The 19,418-nt window shown below is 37.0% G+C and overlaps 1 long non-coding RNA gene across 2 annotated transcripts in view; it reads left to right on the top strand.

The window, feature by feature from the left end:
• The window catches only part of LOC309451381, a 75,115-nt gene extending 56,661 nt beyond the window's left edge, over positions 1 to 18,454 (top strand). For both annotated transcript variants that reach the window (XR_014186240.1, XR_014186241.1), the window contains one exon: positions 15,883 to 18,454. This is a non-coding gene — a long non-coding RNA (uncharacterized lncRNA). The remainder of the gene's footprint in view (positions 1 to 15,882) is intronic.
• Positions 18,455 to 19,418: the final 964 nt, after the last annotated feature.

The following is a 19,418-nucleotide window of genomic DNA, read 5'->3' as shown; positions in this document are numbered from 1 at the left end:
AGTTGCCAGTCCTCAGATGAAAACTATCATTGATTACATGAAATATAGTAAGTGAACAAGTACAGGAATGTTTTCCACAACTAAAGCAAAGGATGACCAAGTGTGTTGATATCACTTTGAATGTGAGGAGGCCATCCACTGCCATTTACTGTTGTTTGAAAGAAGAACATAAAATGACTTAGTGCAATTGTGTTTTCTTCAGTTGTCTTTCCAGAAGCATATCTCTCCTTGGCAGTGTCAGCTTCAGGACTCTTCTAGTCAATTTTTCCTACCTACCTGTTCATTGGATATCCCTCCAAAAAAAAAAAAAAACAACACAGCTGACAAAGAATGGTGTTAAAAATGTCCTAACAAAAGGACTTGGAGGACAAGAAAAGTGGAGTGCTACTTTCAGTAGCGACCGCTTAGGGGAAATGTCAATAAGATTACAACCTCACTATGAGTAAAAATGAAAAAGATTACCCTGTAAGTGAGCAATTAATTTTCATTATGTCTGTTCTATTATTAAAGCTTCAGCTGACATGCTCTTCATGACTTATCTCTACGTCTATATTAAATAATAGCTTTTATAATATGGTCTGAAAAGGAATATTCCATTTCATAGTGCAATAGTCACAGCAGAAAAATAATTTAATTCCAAAATCTGCACAGACAAAGTAATGGCAGCTATGGTAAAATATATATTCAGATTGTAGATATTTGCAAGCCTTCAGTATAGGGTAAGCAGGCCTTTGTCTTGAGTCCTGTGTTTTTGCATATATAATTATCTCTGCTGACTTAAGCTCCTGTATCAGAAGTCAGGCTTTATGCAATGCTTTCACCACCTTAGACCTATCATTTCAGTTTGCTGTCAGTCAAAGGAAACTACTGAGAGAATAATATATTTCTGTATCCTTCTTTCATGTTGTAGGGGTCTAATTTGTTTTCAACTATTTCACCTTTTCTCACTTACTTTTGTTAGGTGTCTACTAGGAAAAATATATCAACCTGCTTTTAACTTCAGTAGCTGCTAAAATATAGTTGGGGCTTGTGAAATAATGCTGAAAAAATTATTTGTTCTAAATCAAGACCTATTCCCCCAGTCACCACAATCAGACTGTTTCTTATTATGTTGCATTTTACAAGAGATTTCAATGTGAAGAGGAAAAAAAGATTAAAAAGAAAAAAAAATTATCTAAAATATTACTTGTGGATGTAAAATGCATGCCGGTACACAGTGAGGTACCATGCCTATACCAATCAACAATTAAATAGTCAACAATTTGAAGTATTTTCTGTTTCAATCATCAGTGTAGAATCCAGTCCTCCTCCTCCTACCTCAGGCATCCAAGCACTATGCTGAATTCTGTAAAAATGAGTGGAGAGTCATGTTTCTGAAGGGTGTCAGAAAGAGACCTGTTGTCACCAGCTTTTGCTCCCAAATTCCTTAATTGAAGAAGACAGCTTCTCCATTGGGAAGCTTCCAAGTTGTCCAGCATATTTTCTCTGAGAAAGTAGTGAAATAGGGACTTTCTTTGAGGGAACTGCTTCTCTGTGCAGGTGAATGGATCCCATATGTCTTACATGGGATCAGGCTCTCTGAAGGTTTTTCGAGGGCAACTGAAGTAGGCAGACAGGATGCCATGTTTAAGCTCTTCCCTTGGAAACAGAAGAGCTTGAAAAAGCTGAAAGCTGAGATTCTGCTTAACAACAGAGAAACTTGTTTACATCCCACCTTTCCTTACTCCCTCATATCAATGCACCCACCCCACCTTTGCTCACTCTCTGTGACTCATTTGTTTCTCTGAGAAGTAGGAACCAACTCCTGATTCTAGGGCACAAAAACAGTGTTCTCTGATAAATATTTAGATGAGCAAAATTGTAAGTATGTAAATCACTGAGGAGGAGAGGGAAGCACCTTTTGACTCTAGAATGATTATAAGAGCAACATGGGAATATACATAGATTTTTCCACAATTAAACCTTAAAGGTTGCTATTCATGGTGTTGCTCCAGCAACAACACTCTAATGAAAAAGGAGAAAACTATCAAGTGCAATCAGGGTGTGCACAAAGAGAGAAAAGTATAGGAATGGTCTAATTTACATCAGAAGAAAAGATTCTCAACTGGGTAGTCGTGTGTTGCTCTGAAGTCCAGTGTCACTGAGATATGGATATTTAGCCTATTTTAAAAACGAATTTGGAATCTCAGAAAATGATTTGCTGGAGCGTAACACATATTTTCCCCTTTAAAATACTGTAAGGGGAAAAAAAAATGAGACAGCAGGCTACTGAATGTGCTTGGTGTAGCATGGTCTGTCTCTCCGAAGTGTAGCATGAGTAATGTAAGGTTACTGCAGTAAGTACACGTTTCTTATTGGATATCAGAGAAAATAGGTGTGTAAAATCCATGTAATTTGATAGCACATACATCACCACTGCCCCTGGGAGTACTGAATCATAAAGCTACATATTTAGCACAGCAAAAGAATATTTCTCATCTTTTCTCTGAGAAAATTCTATGGAAATGAGTAGGGATGGGAGAGAAAGCTTATAAATCAAGTGTTAAAACAACAGGCACACTGTAGACTTGCTGCAGAGACAAAATGTATATCCTTCTTTTATTCTGTGACATTTTATTTTAAGTGCCCCTCTCTCCCCAGTGTTTTTAATACCAGTGTTAAATTACAGTAGCACTCTTATGGAAATACATGTGAGATTCACATGAATACCAAGTACATTCATTATGATCAGCACTGAATTCCAAATGAGAATACCTCCTCTTTTTTTTCTTCACTGTGTTAACCTTCAAGGCAAGTCAACACATTTCAAAGATCCTAGTCTGATTTTAATTTGGAAAACAGTCTTAAATATACCACTGCCAAGTCAGATCGACTCAAAGCTGTGACGAATGCAGGCAAGGAGGAGGAGGGGAGGCAGGACTGCCACAGCAAGGAGACACTGTGAGAGAAAGAGAGGTGAAAATGAGAGCTAACATCAGCTCCCCCGGGGTCTGCTGTAATCAGGAGACAAATGGTCTGTACTCATGGCGTGTATTCATTCTGCAGCAAGGGGCTGCCAACAAGAGCCTTCCTATGTCTGTTTGGAAATACGGTACTAGCCTTCCTCTATTCAGATGCTTTGAAACAAAAAAAGAACTGCTGACAAATACCGCTTTGGGCATTTGACACTTCTTTTTCAGACTGTGTAAAACGAACAAATTAAGAATCCACTAAAAAGTCGAAGTCCTAGCTTGCTAAAATGCCAGGGTTTATAAAATTAGGACTGGGTGGGGTTTTTTTTATTTGTTTGGTTTTGTTTTCTCATGCTGGCAAATGGATATTTTCTTCAGTTTCCGAATCATAATTTTTTGGCTGCATGTTAGTGCATGAAAAGGACGTTGATATCACACATGCCAAATAGATTTACATATTCATCACCTAGATACATTTATAATTTGAGTGATTCCTATCTTTAGATATGTGCTTTGTATTGTGAAATGTGAACATTTTATTTCAAATTATTTTACAGGACTTTCTGCTCTCTGAGGAGTTTTCCACTGTTAATTAAGTTAACTTCCTCTGTTAGTGGAACAAAAATACCTTTGTGCCACTGAAATGCCCATAAACATGGCTTAACAATGACTCTGAAACAGCACAGCTGTTCTTTTTTTTTCAAGTACATTATTTTTCAAACGTACTTTTATAGTGACATATTGTGTATTGGGCACTACTGAGCTCCTCTGTGGAGTGAAGTTATGTCACATGCTTTGAAGCATGTTATGTGTGCTTATGTAAATGTAGAAAAGCTGTTCCTTTGAAACCACATCTCATTTTAGAGAGTGAGGAAAATTAGGTAGGCAGTTAACACAGAGCCAAAAGCAGACACCATACAATAGCCCCCAAGACTCATAATGAAATTAGATTTTTTCTTAATTCAATGATCCAGATGGGTTCATTGATGGAAGAGCAAACCATTTCTGAGATCACTAATACTCTAATATATAATTGCAGGATAGCAACTACTTATCCATTACATTCTGCTGTTCTGCCAGTGCTCCTGAGTTTAATTATCAGACTGCCTTAGAAAATCCATTTTTCCCTCTTTCTGCAACAGCAAAATCAAATTTCAGTCACAGTTTGCATTATAATACCTTATCATAAAGCCATGGTTTAGGATGAATGATTATAGTCATAGGTGCCTACTGATGGAAAACACAATGTGCAACTGTTCCCCTGTGATTCCAGCTCCAATGGAAGAGCACATGCAAGCGTGGAGGTTCATCACCATTTCCCAGTCTGTCTGCAATAAAGAGGCAGACAGAACACAGTCTACTTTTTACCTGTGTGTATCCTGCTTCTAAGCAGCCTTATAATCTCTCAGCGGTGTAACCACAAAGGTACAAGGACTTTGCAAAAATGTTCCAAGCAAAGGGTCAGTGGAGCCAGTGAATAAAAATTGTGTGATTTTAATGAATGAGATCCTGGCTGTGTCCCACCTGCTCATTCTTTTGAAAGCCCATGCTCACACATATGAAAAACAGAAAGGAATTTGTTCTAGATGTGGTATTTTATGTGATGCATATGTATCAACAGTGCAGAGGAAGGGCAGAGCGTGGATTGTAGATCAAAGGAAAATGATTTTCTTTACCATTTTTTAGTGTGTGCTGTGCTTTCAGTATGTGCTGGATTGGTAGTCTCAGAGGCTGTGTTCCCACTCAGCAAGAGGATAGAGGCACAAAGGACACAGTGGAAACAGAAGCTTCCTGTGCCAAAGTTTTCTGCCCCAGATGGGAAGGACTATGTTTACAGTTGCCATGGCAGGCAGCCTCCAACACTCAGTATTTATGGGCCTTGTTCAGCTGTGGAGTAGCGTACTAACTGCTACAGTAGATTGCTGCTTCTAAGGTCTTTTCCTTTCTTCTATACATGTAGCAGACAGATAGATAGACATAGAGAGGAAGAGAGAGATTGAGGGTGTTTATGTTACTACCTGCACATAGCCCCTAGAAGACACTACACCAGGCATGGACAACGTACAGTTAATATCAGAAGTGATTTATAGCTAAAACTTTTCATTTCTTATTATCAGTCACCTATATATTTCAGTTCCTCTGGCAGCCCTGAAGCATGCTGCCATAGCAGAGAGGGTATAGAGCAGAGGTGGCAGGTTCTGCATCCATGAGTTTCCTTCAAACACCTGCATGGTTTTAGAAACTCAGATGCAACAGATCTTTGTAGTGATATGCTGTGAAAGTCCCTGTTAACAGGACTTAGATGTTCTCGTGTTGTGTTTAGAGCTTCAATGAATAAGGAGGCATAGCAACTTATTTTGGACAATAATGTACAATATTTGCTCGGCTATGCCACCAAAGTAAGTAGAAGTTTTCTGTCTTTTCTAGAAATAATATGGATCAGATATAAGAACTGTTGATAGAGAATGATGATGACTTCCAGATCATTAGTGAGGAGTTAGCTTACTAAGGCTAAGGACTGTGATGGTTATCTGTTGCACTCTTTTGTGATCAGGTCACAAGCATTTTGGCAATGGCCAGAAGTGGCACAAGTCGGCCTGTAATGGATTCAGTAACCATCCAGAATGCTAGGTTTTCAAATTCAGAAGTGTGTAATACAGTCTGAGGGCAAAAAACCAGAGAGCATGCTGGGTTTATTTGAAGGAAACACTTTCAATGGTGTTAAGGTAGTAGGGAAGTTGATTATTTCAGGCTTGCCCAGGTATTTTCTGCAGGGCGTGGAGCACTGCAACCCAGCTATTGCTTCCTCACACCTTTGCTGTCTAGAGATGGCAGTCAGGTATCTTGATGGCCTTTGCTGACTGTTAGAATGATTTCCTAATTTGGACTATCGATTGTGCATAGTGCTGCCTGAATGAAGCTGTTATTGCTGGGTAGAGTATCAACTGCAACATACAACTGTTTTTGTCTCCCGCTTTTTTGCAGTCACCAAATGGAGAAATTTTGCCATCTTTAAATCTCAGCAGAGAAGGTCTGTTATCAAAATTATGCCAGTCCCTTCCACACATGATGTAAATGGTAAATCACAGTCAAGTGCTATCACTGCAGGAAGGATCTCTTTGAGAACTGGCCTGTGAAGTGAAAACTGCAGATGACTTTGACTACGGCCTCTTCTTTGTATTTAAATTGTCCTGCTTGGTTCATTTATTCTGAACACATCTCCAGGGCAGTGGAGAACACACTGATGAACAGGTCTTTAAATGCTAAGAGTAGAAAAGGATTGACATTTTAAAGGTAAACATTAAGACTTTTCATCCAGAAGATGCAACAGCTGCTACAGCTACTGATACAACTTCTGACAGATAGTAGTAAGTGATACATAATGTCAGTTCAAGATGAGAATCTACAAGTGTTAAAAGCGATCCACTGAATGTGGACCACAAGGCTGGACCCAGTTGCCCTGAATCTCTTGTTCTGGAAAAAATGCCTACTTAAATGCTAGGGATGATGTCAAGTACCCTGTCAAATTTCAGAACAATTAATTTGTGATCAGGTCCTGCATCTACTATGAGAGCTGTTTTAGATTCGAATACTGACACTGAAACAGTTGCTAGAGAAATAGTTTGCCAAGTAAGGCTAGCTAGAGATCATTATATTCCAGCCAAGCCCCTGAATTCCTCCCATCTCTTATGAAAGGGATCCTGCAAAGGCATCGTGCAGCTGATGCAGCTTCTCTGCCAGGTGAAGAAAGGTCAAATTTGTAAGTGTGTACAGAGCTCCAGAAACATCACTTCTGAGTTTGACAGTGGTTAAAGGGAGGCTCCAGGGATTCATATCCCCATGTAGTGTAAATTTTACTCTAAGTCTGACAATTTTCTTTTGCACGTTGGTGTCCAGCTTGTGTAACTTTGACTAAGAGATGCCAGATCAGCTGCTAAATTACTTTTCTGTCATTACTAGAAGCAGTTAAGTTGTAAGGAGATTTGGTTTCAAATAAACCTCAAAATTTTCAATAAGTTTACAGCTTACTTACATTTCCATGACAAAAAGGTCGTATTGAAAGAAGTTGAGAGAGCTCAATCCCTTGGTACTTCCATTCCAGCCAAATCCCACAATACAGAGACATAGAAAGAGCAAACAAAACAGAAAGAAGGTGAATTTAATTAATTCAAATAATACAGAAATCTTGCACTTCAGTTGTATATTGCAACAAAGACTCCAGTTATTTTTAATTTTATACCACACCTTCTTTTCCCAGTCCCAATGAATGTATAATTGTATTCGTTTTCTCTTTGTAAGAAGCAGACACCATACTATGCAAAAAGTATGTGAAAATAAATAAATAGCAGTCAAAATTGTAAATCTCAGGTTATTGTGATGCAGCTGGGACGTTGCTCTGTCTTTCAAATCTAATAACCTTTGCATTATTTACCTCTCTCAATTTATGGGTATTCGATTTTTTTTATTCTCCATTAAACAACTTCATTTGATTCTGCCTAACTTTGTTAGTCCATGGTATTTTTACCAAAGTGTGAAACACAAATCTAGAAAGATCTAGCTATTATCGATATGAACATAAATTAATTATTAAAGAGGACTATTTGAATACATAGTTGTCTCAGTTCATGGGATGTTTTCTTAACCTTTGACACTAGTGTTTAACACAAAGTATTTAATGAGAGCTTCCAAAAGGAGAACTCTCCAGCAGTAAATGTCTCTGGTTTTAAAATAAATGGGTTCAAGGGACAGCAACACTTACATAATAAGTAATATCTTAAATTATTAGCTACAGCGTATTTTAGTGGGAAATTTCTTTTTTTTACACTAATCCGAGTCATTACATAATATTTTCCAGGCTTCTGTATCTGCTTCCCAAATGTTCGTGTTAGGAACAATCAGTTTATCTCATTCATGAGCAATATATGCTGATAATGTTCTTTAATAGAAAGTCTTCAATGTGTTATTCTTTCTGTTTCTGTGGTCTCCTATGAATGAACAACTCCACCACTCCAACTAGCCTGCAGGAAGAGACTTTTGCCATGTCTTTTTTAATGTTTTTCTTACAAAACCACAAACAATAGCAAAAATATTTTAATAATTACAAGACAATATTTTTATTTCTTCAAGGACTTAAAAAGGTTTTAAATTTCCTTTCAGGAGCTGATAGCTGGTGTCTGCAAGACTGTTCTGATACTATAGTTTGATTTATTAATAGAGAATAAATAAGACTTCAGCAGCTGAAAGAAGAAAACTGTTATATGGAAGGAACAATATTTTCAGACCTGTACTATTTTCCTACATTCATTTTTGCTTGCTTACTTGTTCTTCTCTTGCTATTTTCTTTTTTTTTTTTTTTTTTTAAAAATACTGACACCACAGAGTCAAGGCTTTTCAGTCTAATTTTTTGGCTTTTCTGTTGCTATACTCTTGACACTGGCCAGTGCATCAAATGTTTGGTTGTGGAACAACTATAATGGGTTTTGAACAGCGTGCAGTCCTGGGAATTTCTCCAGAGGGCAAAATTAATTCTACACATGAGCCCCCTCTCCCTCCCATTCCCCCTGCTTTTTAGCTGCATGCTCTGAAGAGCAAGAATAATTTAAAAGTACCTTTGATAAAATAGTATATTATTGCAGCAGGTCCTGTAAGTAATCCAATTAGAACATACCATACATAAATCTTATAACAACAACAACAAAAAAAAGCACGTTGTTTTTTTTTTTTTTAAAGCAAACACGCACACTAGTCTGAAGTGTAGGTATTTTAAATGGACTGTTCTTTATATGTTCCAATTCTAGAAGCAGAATTTTTTATGCAAATATGGACAATAGCATGGACTGCATTCTTTTCCCATCACATCCACTGTTTTATTTATTTCACATTTAAGCGACCAGAGCTAAAAAAATTCAGTGTTAAACAACCACTTAAATATTAAACTCAGACCTGCTAATGGGAGGTAATTCTGAGCACAATAGAAATACCCACATGTGTAAAACTACTTTCACAGAATAAGAGGCTTCATTTTGCAGAATAAGAGGCTTCAGATTGATTCTGAGCTACAGCAGTTAGTAATTTTGCTATTCTGTTCAATGAGCTGGAGTACCAGTCAGTCAGCTTAAGCTATGGGTACACTCATGGCAAGACCAGCAGTTGATGAACAGCAGAAGTTAATTTTGTAATATACAGAATCCTATATGCCAAAAATAAATAAATAAATAAATTTATATTTTATATATATATATATATATATATATAAAAAATGGATAATATATTTTGTACGAGTACTAAGCAAAAAATTCAGTAGAGTAGAAAACTGGAGAAAGAAATTAGGAAGCCATCACTGACATTGTTTTAGGAAATAATAGGAAAAAGGTCCATCAAGTTCAGACAAAGAGTACTAATTCACAGGAATGTGGTTTTCTTATTTAGTAATTCTGAGACTTCCTTATTTAGTAAATTAGAGTGCTTTGCCAGCTAAAGCCGGCTGAAATGGGACTAGACTGAAGTAGACAGCATTTTTAGTTATGTTGCTATTATGAGTAAAGGGCAAATAGCACTGATAGGAGAAAAAGGGATCAAGACTAGAAATCACCCAGACCTTCTGACACCATGTAGATGGGGATTATATAAATACAGAGCAAAACCTCATTTAAGAACAACCACAAACAGAAAGGCAAACCCATCACTTAATAAATGTCTTTTTATTTATGGGTAGAGTTTGATTATCAGCTGAAAAAAAAATAATGAATCAGAAATTGCCCACCATTTAACAGAAGACACTGTCAACATGAGCACTAACCTATTAAAGCCAACTGTAAGGAATACGGCAAGTGTAAACCTACAGTTGTATGTGAGAACACCTATTGGAAAAGATCGTTCCAATAAAAAAATAAAGATTACATCATCAAAGCAGAGGCAGCCCTACAGGTGATGACAAAAATAATGTCTCCTTCACAGTCTCATCAATTTCTTTTGAATTAGTGATTTTTTCTGTTTCTTTCTTAATCAAGATACATTCATTCCCAGAGTACAATCAGAGCAAGAAGGCAAGATAACATTCTTCCTTTCTCAGGAAGTTTTCTTAATGTTAACTGACTACACAGACACATAAATTCTTTATTTTTAATTTTTTTTTCACGTACACTCCTTGTGGATACAGCTGAGATGAATAGCTCTGGAAAATAAATTCTTCAGCTTTTCTACACAAGAAAAATACTTGGCATACATTTTTAATGGGGCTTGAGCATCCCTCCTCTCTGACTAGAAGTGATTGGTCTATGGGTCAGAAATTCAGTCTTCTCAACTAAGGCTGCACCAAAAGATTGTCAGTTGTGAAGCTTCTTATCACCCTTGCTTCAAAAGAAACTGGCTCAAGCCACCAACTCATTTTAAAGGAGTACAAACCCATCCTCAGATGGTAATGACTCTTGGTTCATTGCTGACTTAGACTTGAATCAAACCAGTGACCCAGAGTTAAAGGCTGCATAAACCCTTAGCAATTCTCTGAGCCATTCAGGACTTCAGGGAGAGGGGGATGGGGAAAAGGAGTCTCTAAAAAAGGTCTAAAGTTTGCAAAGGATTTACTGGGAGTATGCCAAGCTTTGTCCTCTCATACACTACTAGAATTCACTACTCGTGGTTCCATAAGTAAGACCTAGAGGTACAGAAGAGTAGAATGCAATGATAGATATGAACATTACAAATAGGTATGGATTGAAGCAAAACACATTTTTCAAAATTCTCCTTAATTTCATGAGGCAAAGAATTTTCAAAGCAAAGAGGTGTCACCAATTTGAAGGACCAGAAACACTGAAATCCTAAACCTTTCATGTGAATAAAAAAGGAACTTTCCAAATCTGCCTTCTTATTTAGTTCACCATAATATATGGATGGTGGATGTCTTCCATCTTAGCACTAACATTTGACTTTCATCTGAAGTAGAACATATATGTGTGTATGTATGCATGCACAAACACATGCCCACATACCGATGTATCTAAGTGTAACACTGGAAATATAATCAGTGATTTTACTAACCTTGCAAATAACAGCAATCTCTATCACTCAATAATATGTAGTGTATGTTTATACTATTAAGATTAACTATATTTTTCCTTCTTTTATTGATTCACCATAATTAATATAAATTCCCTCTTAGATGTTGCTTAATGTCTCTCTTTTACAGAAGTTAATTCTTCTGTTTATTTCTTATTTTTCTAGGTGTTCTGCCATTGTAGGCATTTGGCTAGAGTGACAACACTGTTTTGCACTATACGTCACTTTATCTAACCTCAGCATTTCCTTCACAGTACTTTTCTGAATTTCATTTAGAGAGCTAAGATTAATTAGGAAATTTAGACTTTGAAATCTGATATTATTTTTAATTCCTACATTGATTTTTTTTTTCATTTGTGGCACTGTGGCACTGTGGACCAACATAGAGTTCATGCCATTAGCAATTAGTGTCTTTCTCAGATTTGTCCCTCTCTCTTGAAAATTGATTCTCCAAATTTTTGTATTTCAAAACCTTGGGCTAGACTGTCCAAATAATTGCTAAATTCATCAAACTTGCCAGGCTCTGTGAAAATAGAGGTGTATTGCAGTTTTAGGGGAAGAAAATTAATAAAGTCATCCAAAAGATGCATACATAAAGGATGTCTTTCACTGGCCATTAAAGCCTAAAAGGTTCAAACTTCCATGTTTTCAACAGTAATCTTTGGTAGCAGCCTCTAAAAAGTGCAATTCTTGTTTTATGTCTAAGGTAACAAAGAAAAGCGAAGTATTCAGTTGGTATTGATTCTAGTGAAAGTTAACTACTGACCTCCCTACCTATTCTACAGACTAGTATTAACCTTGTCCACAGGAAGGCGGTGATTTTAAGAGTTATGATTTTTAATGGCCTTTGAATGCAGCAGTCTCAGACCACTTACTCCCCAGTGTACCATGTGGCTCAGACTTTCCAGATGGGAAAATGATACCAAGATAAGGAAGATAGCAGGTCGTTCTTGGGGCAGCCTTGAGAAAATGGTTGCGAAATGGATCATGCAGGTCTGCAGTACTTTACCCAGCATTTTTCTGTTTTAATTTATCAAGCAAAGGCCTGTTGACATGAAAGTGAATAAAGTGACTGTGCAGTATGCTCAAAGGCTTTGTGCATCTGCCGGGTGTAAATAAAAAGGTGATCCAGGAAATATTCTGCATACTGGTGCTCTCCATAACATTTTACATTCATCTGCCACATGCTCAAATCCCATTGTTATTTTCAGCTGTAAAATAAATAAAAAATCAGGTCAATGATATTTGTTTACAGTTTGTTTTAAAACTATTATTAATTCAATCAAACTCGTAGTGGTGATATTTCATCGTCTGGCTATGTAGACCTAAAATTACTTGTCTATATAATGAATTTATCAATTCTTTATGGATGAGATATCTTTGTAATGGGGGTATTACATTCAAATGAGCATAGAACTACTGTTACGAAATTTCCTACTATAGTCCAAATCCACACTCTTGGAAATCTTCCCTAAATACTGGCAGTTCAAGCTACATCTTGTCTTTGTGGAGGTGAGATGTGTTTAGGAATCATGAGACTTAACAACATGCATTTCAAGTTGTTCTGTTTTGTTTTCTCTGTTTGAATCTTATGGAGTATAGTGTTTCAAATTTTGTGGCTCTGGTAGCTAGAAACTTACTATTTATTGCAATGAACCTCACTGTTTGTTGTAATACTACTTCATGGCTCCCAGTGCTATAATGATGAGAACTATGCTAAATGCTGCATGACTAAGAATAGAACCACTGGAGAAGAGCATTAAAGTACAGTGCTGAACATTTTCCTCAGGGTTGAAAGACCAGATAAGTTTTTCACCTGCTTTTACTTCCTTCTCAGCCTATTGCACACAGTCTTTGTAGGAACCAAGGAAAGCAATGAACAGAGGGAGAGATGCAGACCACAGCCCTTTGCTGTGTATGGGTTATGCTGGTGCTAGTGGCCATGTCTGAGGCAAGAGAGTCATGACAGTGTCTTCAGGGAGGTCTGTGCTGTATAGTAGAAAGGTTGGTGAGATGATAACTCATGCATTAATATAGCCAGCCTTGAACAGCATGGGCATAAACTAGGCTGCACAACCTGACATGAGGATGCACACTACTGCTGGTTGGCCAAGGCAGGACAGAAGCAGTCTGTCTACTGTCTACTAACATAGGTCAGTAGATTTGCAGTAGAGGGCAACTGGTTAGGAGGTGGCTATGATTAATTTTGACATAATTTCTGATTATCGTGACTTGCTCAGAAAGGCAACTATTGAGCACTTTATTCAAACTTTTAAATAAAATCTTTGTCAAATTGCAGTCCATGTATTTCATACTAAAAAAATAATGACTGGAATTTCAGTGGTGTAGGCAAGACAATTATAGAAAAACTCCACTGCTGAAAACTTGTCCTAAATGTTTTATCACATCCTAGGTACTAATATATGACAAAATCCTTTTGCTCTTAGAGCTGTCACATTTGTGTGAGATGAAGGTTGTTGTCTCACCCACACAGACGATAGGATGACACTTTAATTGGAAAGTGACATTGTTGGGAACATTTATGAATAATTTAGCATGTCCTCCCCACTCATCTTTTTATATGTTCTCCAAGTCATTATTTTATTTATTATTTATTAAGAACTGACATTGTGCTGAGAGCTGTACAGAATAAAGGAGAACACCAACTCCTTTGCCCTTGTGGATCTTACACAGCAAGAAACATAGAAAGATATTTTCCATCCTGCTCATAAGATAGTAAACACATTCTTGCTATGTTCCAGACTTTTTTCTTAATAATAAAAATAGTCAGCATGAGTGTTCTGTTAATCCTGGCTGGTTTTAAGGTTCTTCTTAACCTCTGTGACCTTCATATCCTGCTCTAGTTTGCTTTGCCTCACAGAAATACACAGATCTTCTTATCTCATTGGACAGTAGTTAATAGAACTTGCTTGGGCTGACATCCGAGCACATCAACAGGAACAATTCTGTTTTTCTTTACAGGGACCTGTAACTTGCTACCCTTCTACAAAACAACAGTGTTCCTTAATTGTTTGCTTACTTTTCTGTCTTTTTTTTTTTTTTTTTTTTTAATTGCACATGCACATTAGCTTGCTTGTGACAGCCTGGATTAAAAGGTTTTTCCTTTATCTTTGCTTGCAGAGCTCTGGCACTGCAGACCCTTGTGCTCTACTCAGGTCTGTTATGCAAACATACAAAGAAGCAATATCGATTCTTTGTGTGATTTGTACGTACAGGCCCTTACAGATGCAGGATTGACTTGCTGATTTTTATAAATTTAGAAACAACTCTTATCCTGTTACATTTGTTACCTGTATTATCTTGTTGGACATGAAACATATGACCAACTACTGTTGTCAAAAGAATCCTGATTAGAATAATGTGTTTAGGATTAAGTAATTGCCTACACGGTGATATATTTTCTACACTAATTATGATCTTGTATACATGGAGTTTATGGAGGAGTGAATGAGAATTTAATCTGAATCATCAAACCGTCCAAATTAGATTCAGTTTTGAGGGGAAAATAAACTTGATGTAGGCACAGCACTGAGTAGGCAACTATTTGACAATTGATTTTTTTGAACCTTCCATTATGAAAAGAGAAAAAAAGCTATTGACACTATTTTGATCCCAAATCTGGCATTGCGCAAGTGTTAACATTTAAGGGGAGATAAATTGCAGTTGCAATTTTTACACAAAAAGCACTAGACTCTCAAACAACAACAAATCAGTGATGGGATGTAAGAGATAACATGCTGGAAAGGAGGGAATTTGCAGGGCCCAGTGAAGTAGGAAGTCTCAGCTCAGTGAGAACAAGATGAATGTCCATGAAGCCTAATTATCTGAGAGTGAAAGGTCATCAAAATCAATTTACAGCATGATGTATAAAGGTCATTTTCAGACTCAAATTTTCTATGCCCATTTAAAACACAATAAAAAATAAAGTGGTTGCTTTAATAACTATGATTAGTAAAGAAAAAAGGCATATCATTGAGCCATCTGTTTAAACATTTGTGCTACCTTAGATTTTATTCAAAACATTGCAATTCATGAGAGGTGTTTTTTTGGAAGGCAGTGTTCCTGAAACAGATTCCATTAATTTTCAGGATCTATAATGCTGACAGAATTGAAAGTCTCACTTTAAAATTACAGTACTTCAAAATCAATAGTGGAGTATTTGTAATTTGTTTCTTTTTTATAACATATCACTTCATTATTATTTTTATTTTCAGTTTATGGAATAAGACAGACTAGAATTCATCACATTCTTATCTGTGGTTAAATTTCTACCTCAAGGGCGCTGGTTGCCTGTTTTGTTTTGCCTGTTTTGTTCTAACATCTCTGTGGCAAAACAACCCTTGTGCAAGCAAACACAGATCTGTATAGCCAGCACAGAAGACATCGCAACATTGACAACTAAAATGAAAAGCATACACAGTAATCTACTTACACTGGTTCTGAAGGTAAATATAATCCATAGTATAGCAGAAAAATGAGATGATCAGTCAGAAGGGGATGACTACCAGAGGGTTTTTCTTATTAAGCTTTTTTGTCAGTTAGTACATCAAAGGTAAGGACCCCATACAGGCAGCTGTCATCCAACAGGAACTAGTTGCTAGTCTGAGCATGATCAATCAAAAGGTGGAAAAAGTTCTAAAATTGTGAATTAATTCCCTTTGTGTTTGCTTCCTTCTTTTACTTACACATCTTCCTTCTTTATCTTTCTCAGTGGGCTAAGAAGAAAATCATTTGAAATCACTGAAGGACCCAGCTGGCTATGGAGTGGAGAGTGGATAGTGTCCACTAATTAGGTACATTTATACAGAAAGAAATTTCTTCGGCTTTTCCATTTTGTCTCCATTGTGTTTTCCAGGGCATTAGAAGTTCACATAAAAGGCAAGAAAATACATTTTCTGCCCACAAAAGCAGCAAGCCTGCAAGTGCCACTCTGCCAACATCGCTTTGGTACGGGACCGTCTCGTGCAGGTTGCACAGCGAATACATGCAGAGCCCACAGGAAGACCAAGAACGTGCTCACAGCCACTCCTCTCTTCAGGAGCTTTGTAGACATAATCTCTATTTCTTGATACTTTATGTGTATACCATATTACCTAGACATGGGAGCGAAATAGACACTGAGAAACCTGTTTCTTTCTCATATAATATGCAGTGTCTGTAACCATTAAGTTATTCAATATTAACATGTTAATAACTGTAGTCATCACACTTCAAATCTTAAACAAAAGAAGCTCTTTCTGCTTGTGTTTTCTTCCTGTTTTCTTTATTCCTGTGGATCTTCACTAAATGGTCTGTTATGATTTTTTCAATATTCAGCTCAAAACTTGATGCCCTATAGATGCTACTGTCATTTCATTGACATCTTTTTTTTTTTCCCCTACAAATTGAAAAAGACCAAATTGTTCTTTATGGTTTTTCAAAGACATTTTTATGAATGAGGTGACCATTACAGGATGCTTCCTTTTGTGTCAGTCATGGAAATCTTCCTGCCAAGGAAATGAGATTCAGCATTGCTAATGGGAAGATTAAAATCCTCAGTATTTATTTTACAATTTTCTAATAATGAAGCAGACTGAGAAGATGATTGGTTGAATGCACTTGGAATAATAATAAAGGGCAGGACAGATGCTGAAAGTTATTTTCATATTTCTTGTTCTAATCAGTGTTTGTTTCTCATGTCCTTTGTGAGAATTTCCTGAATTAGTGTAGCATTCTCTGAGGGTAAATCAACCTAATTTTCCCCTCCTGACAGCTGCATCCTTGATGATACTCAAGGAATAGTTCCAACCTTGAAATATCACACCCATGAAAAGGCTGCACTGGACTTGACTGGTTCTAGATCTCAGGCAGAAGTTGACTGCCCTGTGTCTGCACCCAGAACCAGCTGTGGTGGGCTGCAGCTCTGGGTGACACAGGGCCTGCAGGTGCTGTGCCAGACCTAATAACAGGCTGTTGAGAGCCTGTTGCCTCCTCATAAAAGGACTCTGCTTCGACATAAGAGCTCACATGCTCCTAGTAGGCTTGGAGTACCAGGTTGTCACAGCAACCTCCACTGACATAAGAGTTTGCTTTGAGCAGGCAAAGTGAAACAACTACAATGGACTTGTGTTAGGGTCTCAGTGACAAACAGTCAACCAGACTGGGGGAAAAAAGTTGGCTGAGTGAAGTTGGTGAGAGCAGCTGGGACATGATCTCACCTCCACTGATGCCATGAAAGGTAAGTCTTTGTGTTGATTGAAGAGCATTAGAAAAAAAACTGCAACAGCAATTTTTACATCACAGTGCATTAAAGCTTGTTAGGCCTTTTTTTTTTTTAGAAGTACTAGCTGTACATGCTACCCATGACTACTAATGAGTTACAGTACCCGTACCAAATGAGTATCATTACAAATACTAGCAGCGCATCCTATTTCTTTTCTTATAGAGGTCAATAGGAGTTTTGCCTCTGAATTGAAAGACTGTTTCACTTCAGTTATTAAAAAAGAATGCTATAACTTGTAAGTTCTGAGTGCCCCAATTACAGACACAGAAGTAAACAACAACCTGACTTCAGTGCTCCACCACTGGAAAAGTCTCTCTACAACTAACTCCTGCAGTAGCTGCTGGTGTGCACATCTATGTCCTGTTAACTGATCGGTACTCATCTCCTGTAGAGGCACCTTTTGTAAAAGCCTTTGCAAAAAGTTGGTCTATAAGTCATCTGACTATGGCTTTCCTTGACAAAGCAGGCTATACTGATGTAGTTTGGGTGCAAACAGGCTGTTTACTCACTTGTCTGAAGGATGCCATACACTACCACTGTTAAAAGGCCCTAACTCTCCATGTTATGTGAATTTATTTATTGGCAGTGTGCTTGGGCTTCACTTGATCCTGCAATACAGTTCCAAAAAGCTTTTTTTTGGGGGGAGGCGTATGTGCAGTCTTGTGTTCTTCCTTCCTCCCATGTCTTGAAATCTATTGAGGACTTTGCTGTCAGGGTAGTAATGCTCTACATTCAAGTATTATATTATGTGTTTTATGAATAAAACATGAATTTGGTTAGCCGAGCACCATGTACTGTTTATCAATTCTGACACAAACCAAAGCCTTCTGTAAACATCATCTTAAGATTTTAGGTTCATCTTTGTGTTTAAAGAGAAGTTAGGATTGCTGGTGTCCTTGTTGCAGAAGTCCTTACTTGAAGGCTAATTTAACTAGTTTGCTGCCTTTCAACTAAGGTCACTGTGTAACTTCCTGTATCCTGTTTTCTGGTCTATTTCAAGCTTCACATCAATTGTTGACATGGAGTTTGTTGATAAATGTGCTCTAAGAGGACTATAAGCCAATTTGTGGAGCACATAAGAAGGTTATGAAAGCAATGACATAGCCAGTGATTTTCAACTCTGTCTCATGTAGGTATCTTAATTTCCAGATAGTTGGATTACAAAATGAAAAGAGTTAATAGCCTTCTTGTTCTTTGTGTTCACCTCCTGTTAGATTTCAGTGGACTAGTTCAATAAAGAGAAAAAGGAATACTGTTCACTAGAAAACAGTTATTTAGGTACAATAATTTGTACTTTATGTCATATTATAATAGTGAGTGTAAATTTTCCTTTGAACCATGTTTTATTAACATTTTTTTTCCACGGAGTTACATCAAAAGACTCTATAAATAAATGATGTGCTCAGCCTGCCAGCTCTTACATGCATACCAATTACTTCTATTGGTTTCAGGACACGTAGTCAGTACTTTAAACAACCCAGATAATATTGCAAACTGAAACATTCAACATCTCCATCTTGGTATGCTGTCACCATGCAGAGAATGATTATAATTGGTAATCAGTATCACTGCTGGTAAGTTGAGTGGCATGATGCATTTTATATCCATGCTTATGTCAAACTCAATTAACATTCTAACACAGTGTATTTCAAAGACACAGATCTAATCTGAGGGAACAATGCAATTATTTTTTTTTTGATGTTCAAAATTCTCAGTTCCATAAAGAGAAGAATTTGAAGCACAAATACATTTATTAATACTGTAGCATTTTCTGGTTTTGTTTGCTAGAGGAAGAGGGGATGAATATGTATCTTCCATCTCAAATTCCTGTTGTAAGTGGGACACACCAGTGACATGAGAAACTGCAGCAAAATCAGGAATATAAAATGATTGCTATTTTTCTTAGTGATTACACACTGCTATATCAAGGTATGAGATCCATTATGACATTGTGAACTGGTAACAGCTTAATTCTTAAAACAACAACAACAACAAAAAAAAACCACACACACACACACAAAAAAAAAAAAAAAACACAAACAAAGAAAACGAAACAAAACAAAACTAATCTCTTGAGGCTAATTTTTATTGATTTATTTAATAGTTCACAAGCATCACAGTGCTTTGTT

This window comes from Streptopelia decaocto (genome assembly GCF_964273445.1).
Source record: "Streptopelia decaocto genome assembly, chromosome: Z".
Lineage (NCBI taxonomy): Eukaryota > Metazoa > Chordata > Aves > Columbiformes > Columbidae > Streptopelia > Streptopelia decaocto.
This window is presented reverse-complemented; position numbering and strand designations above follow the sequence as displayed.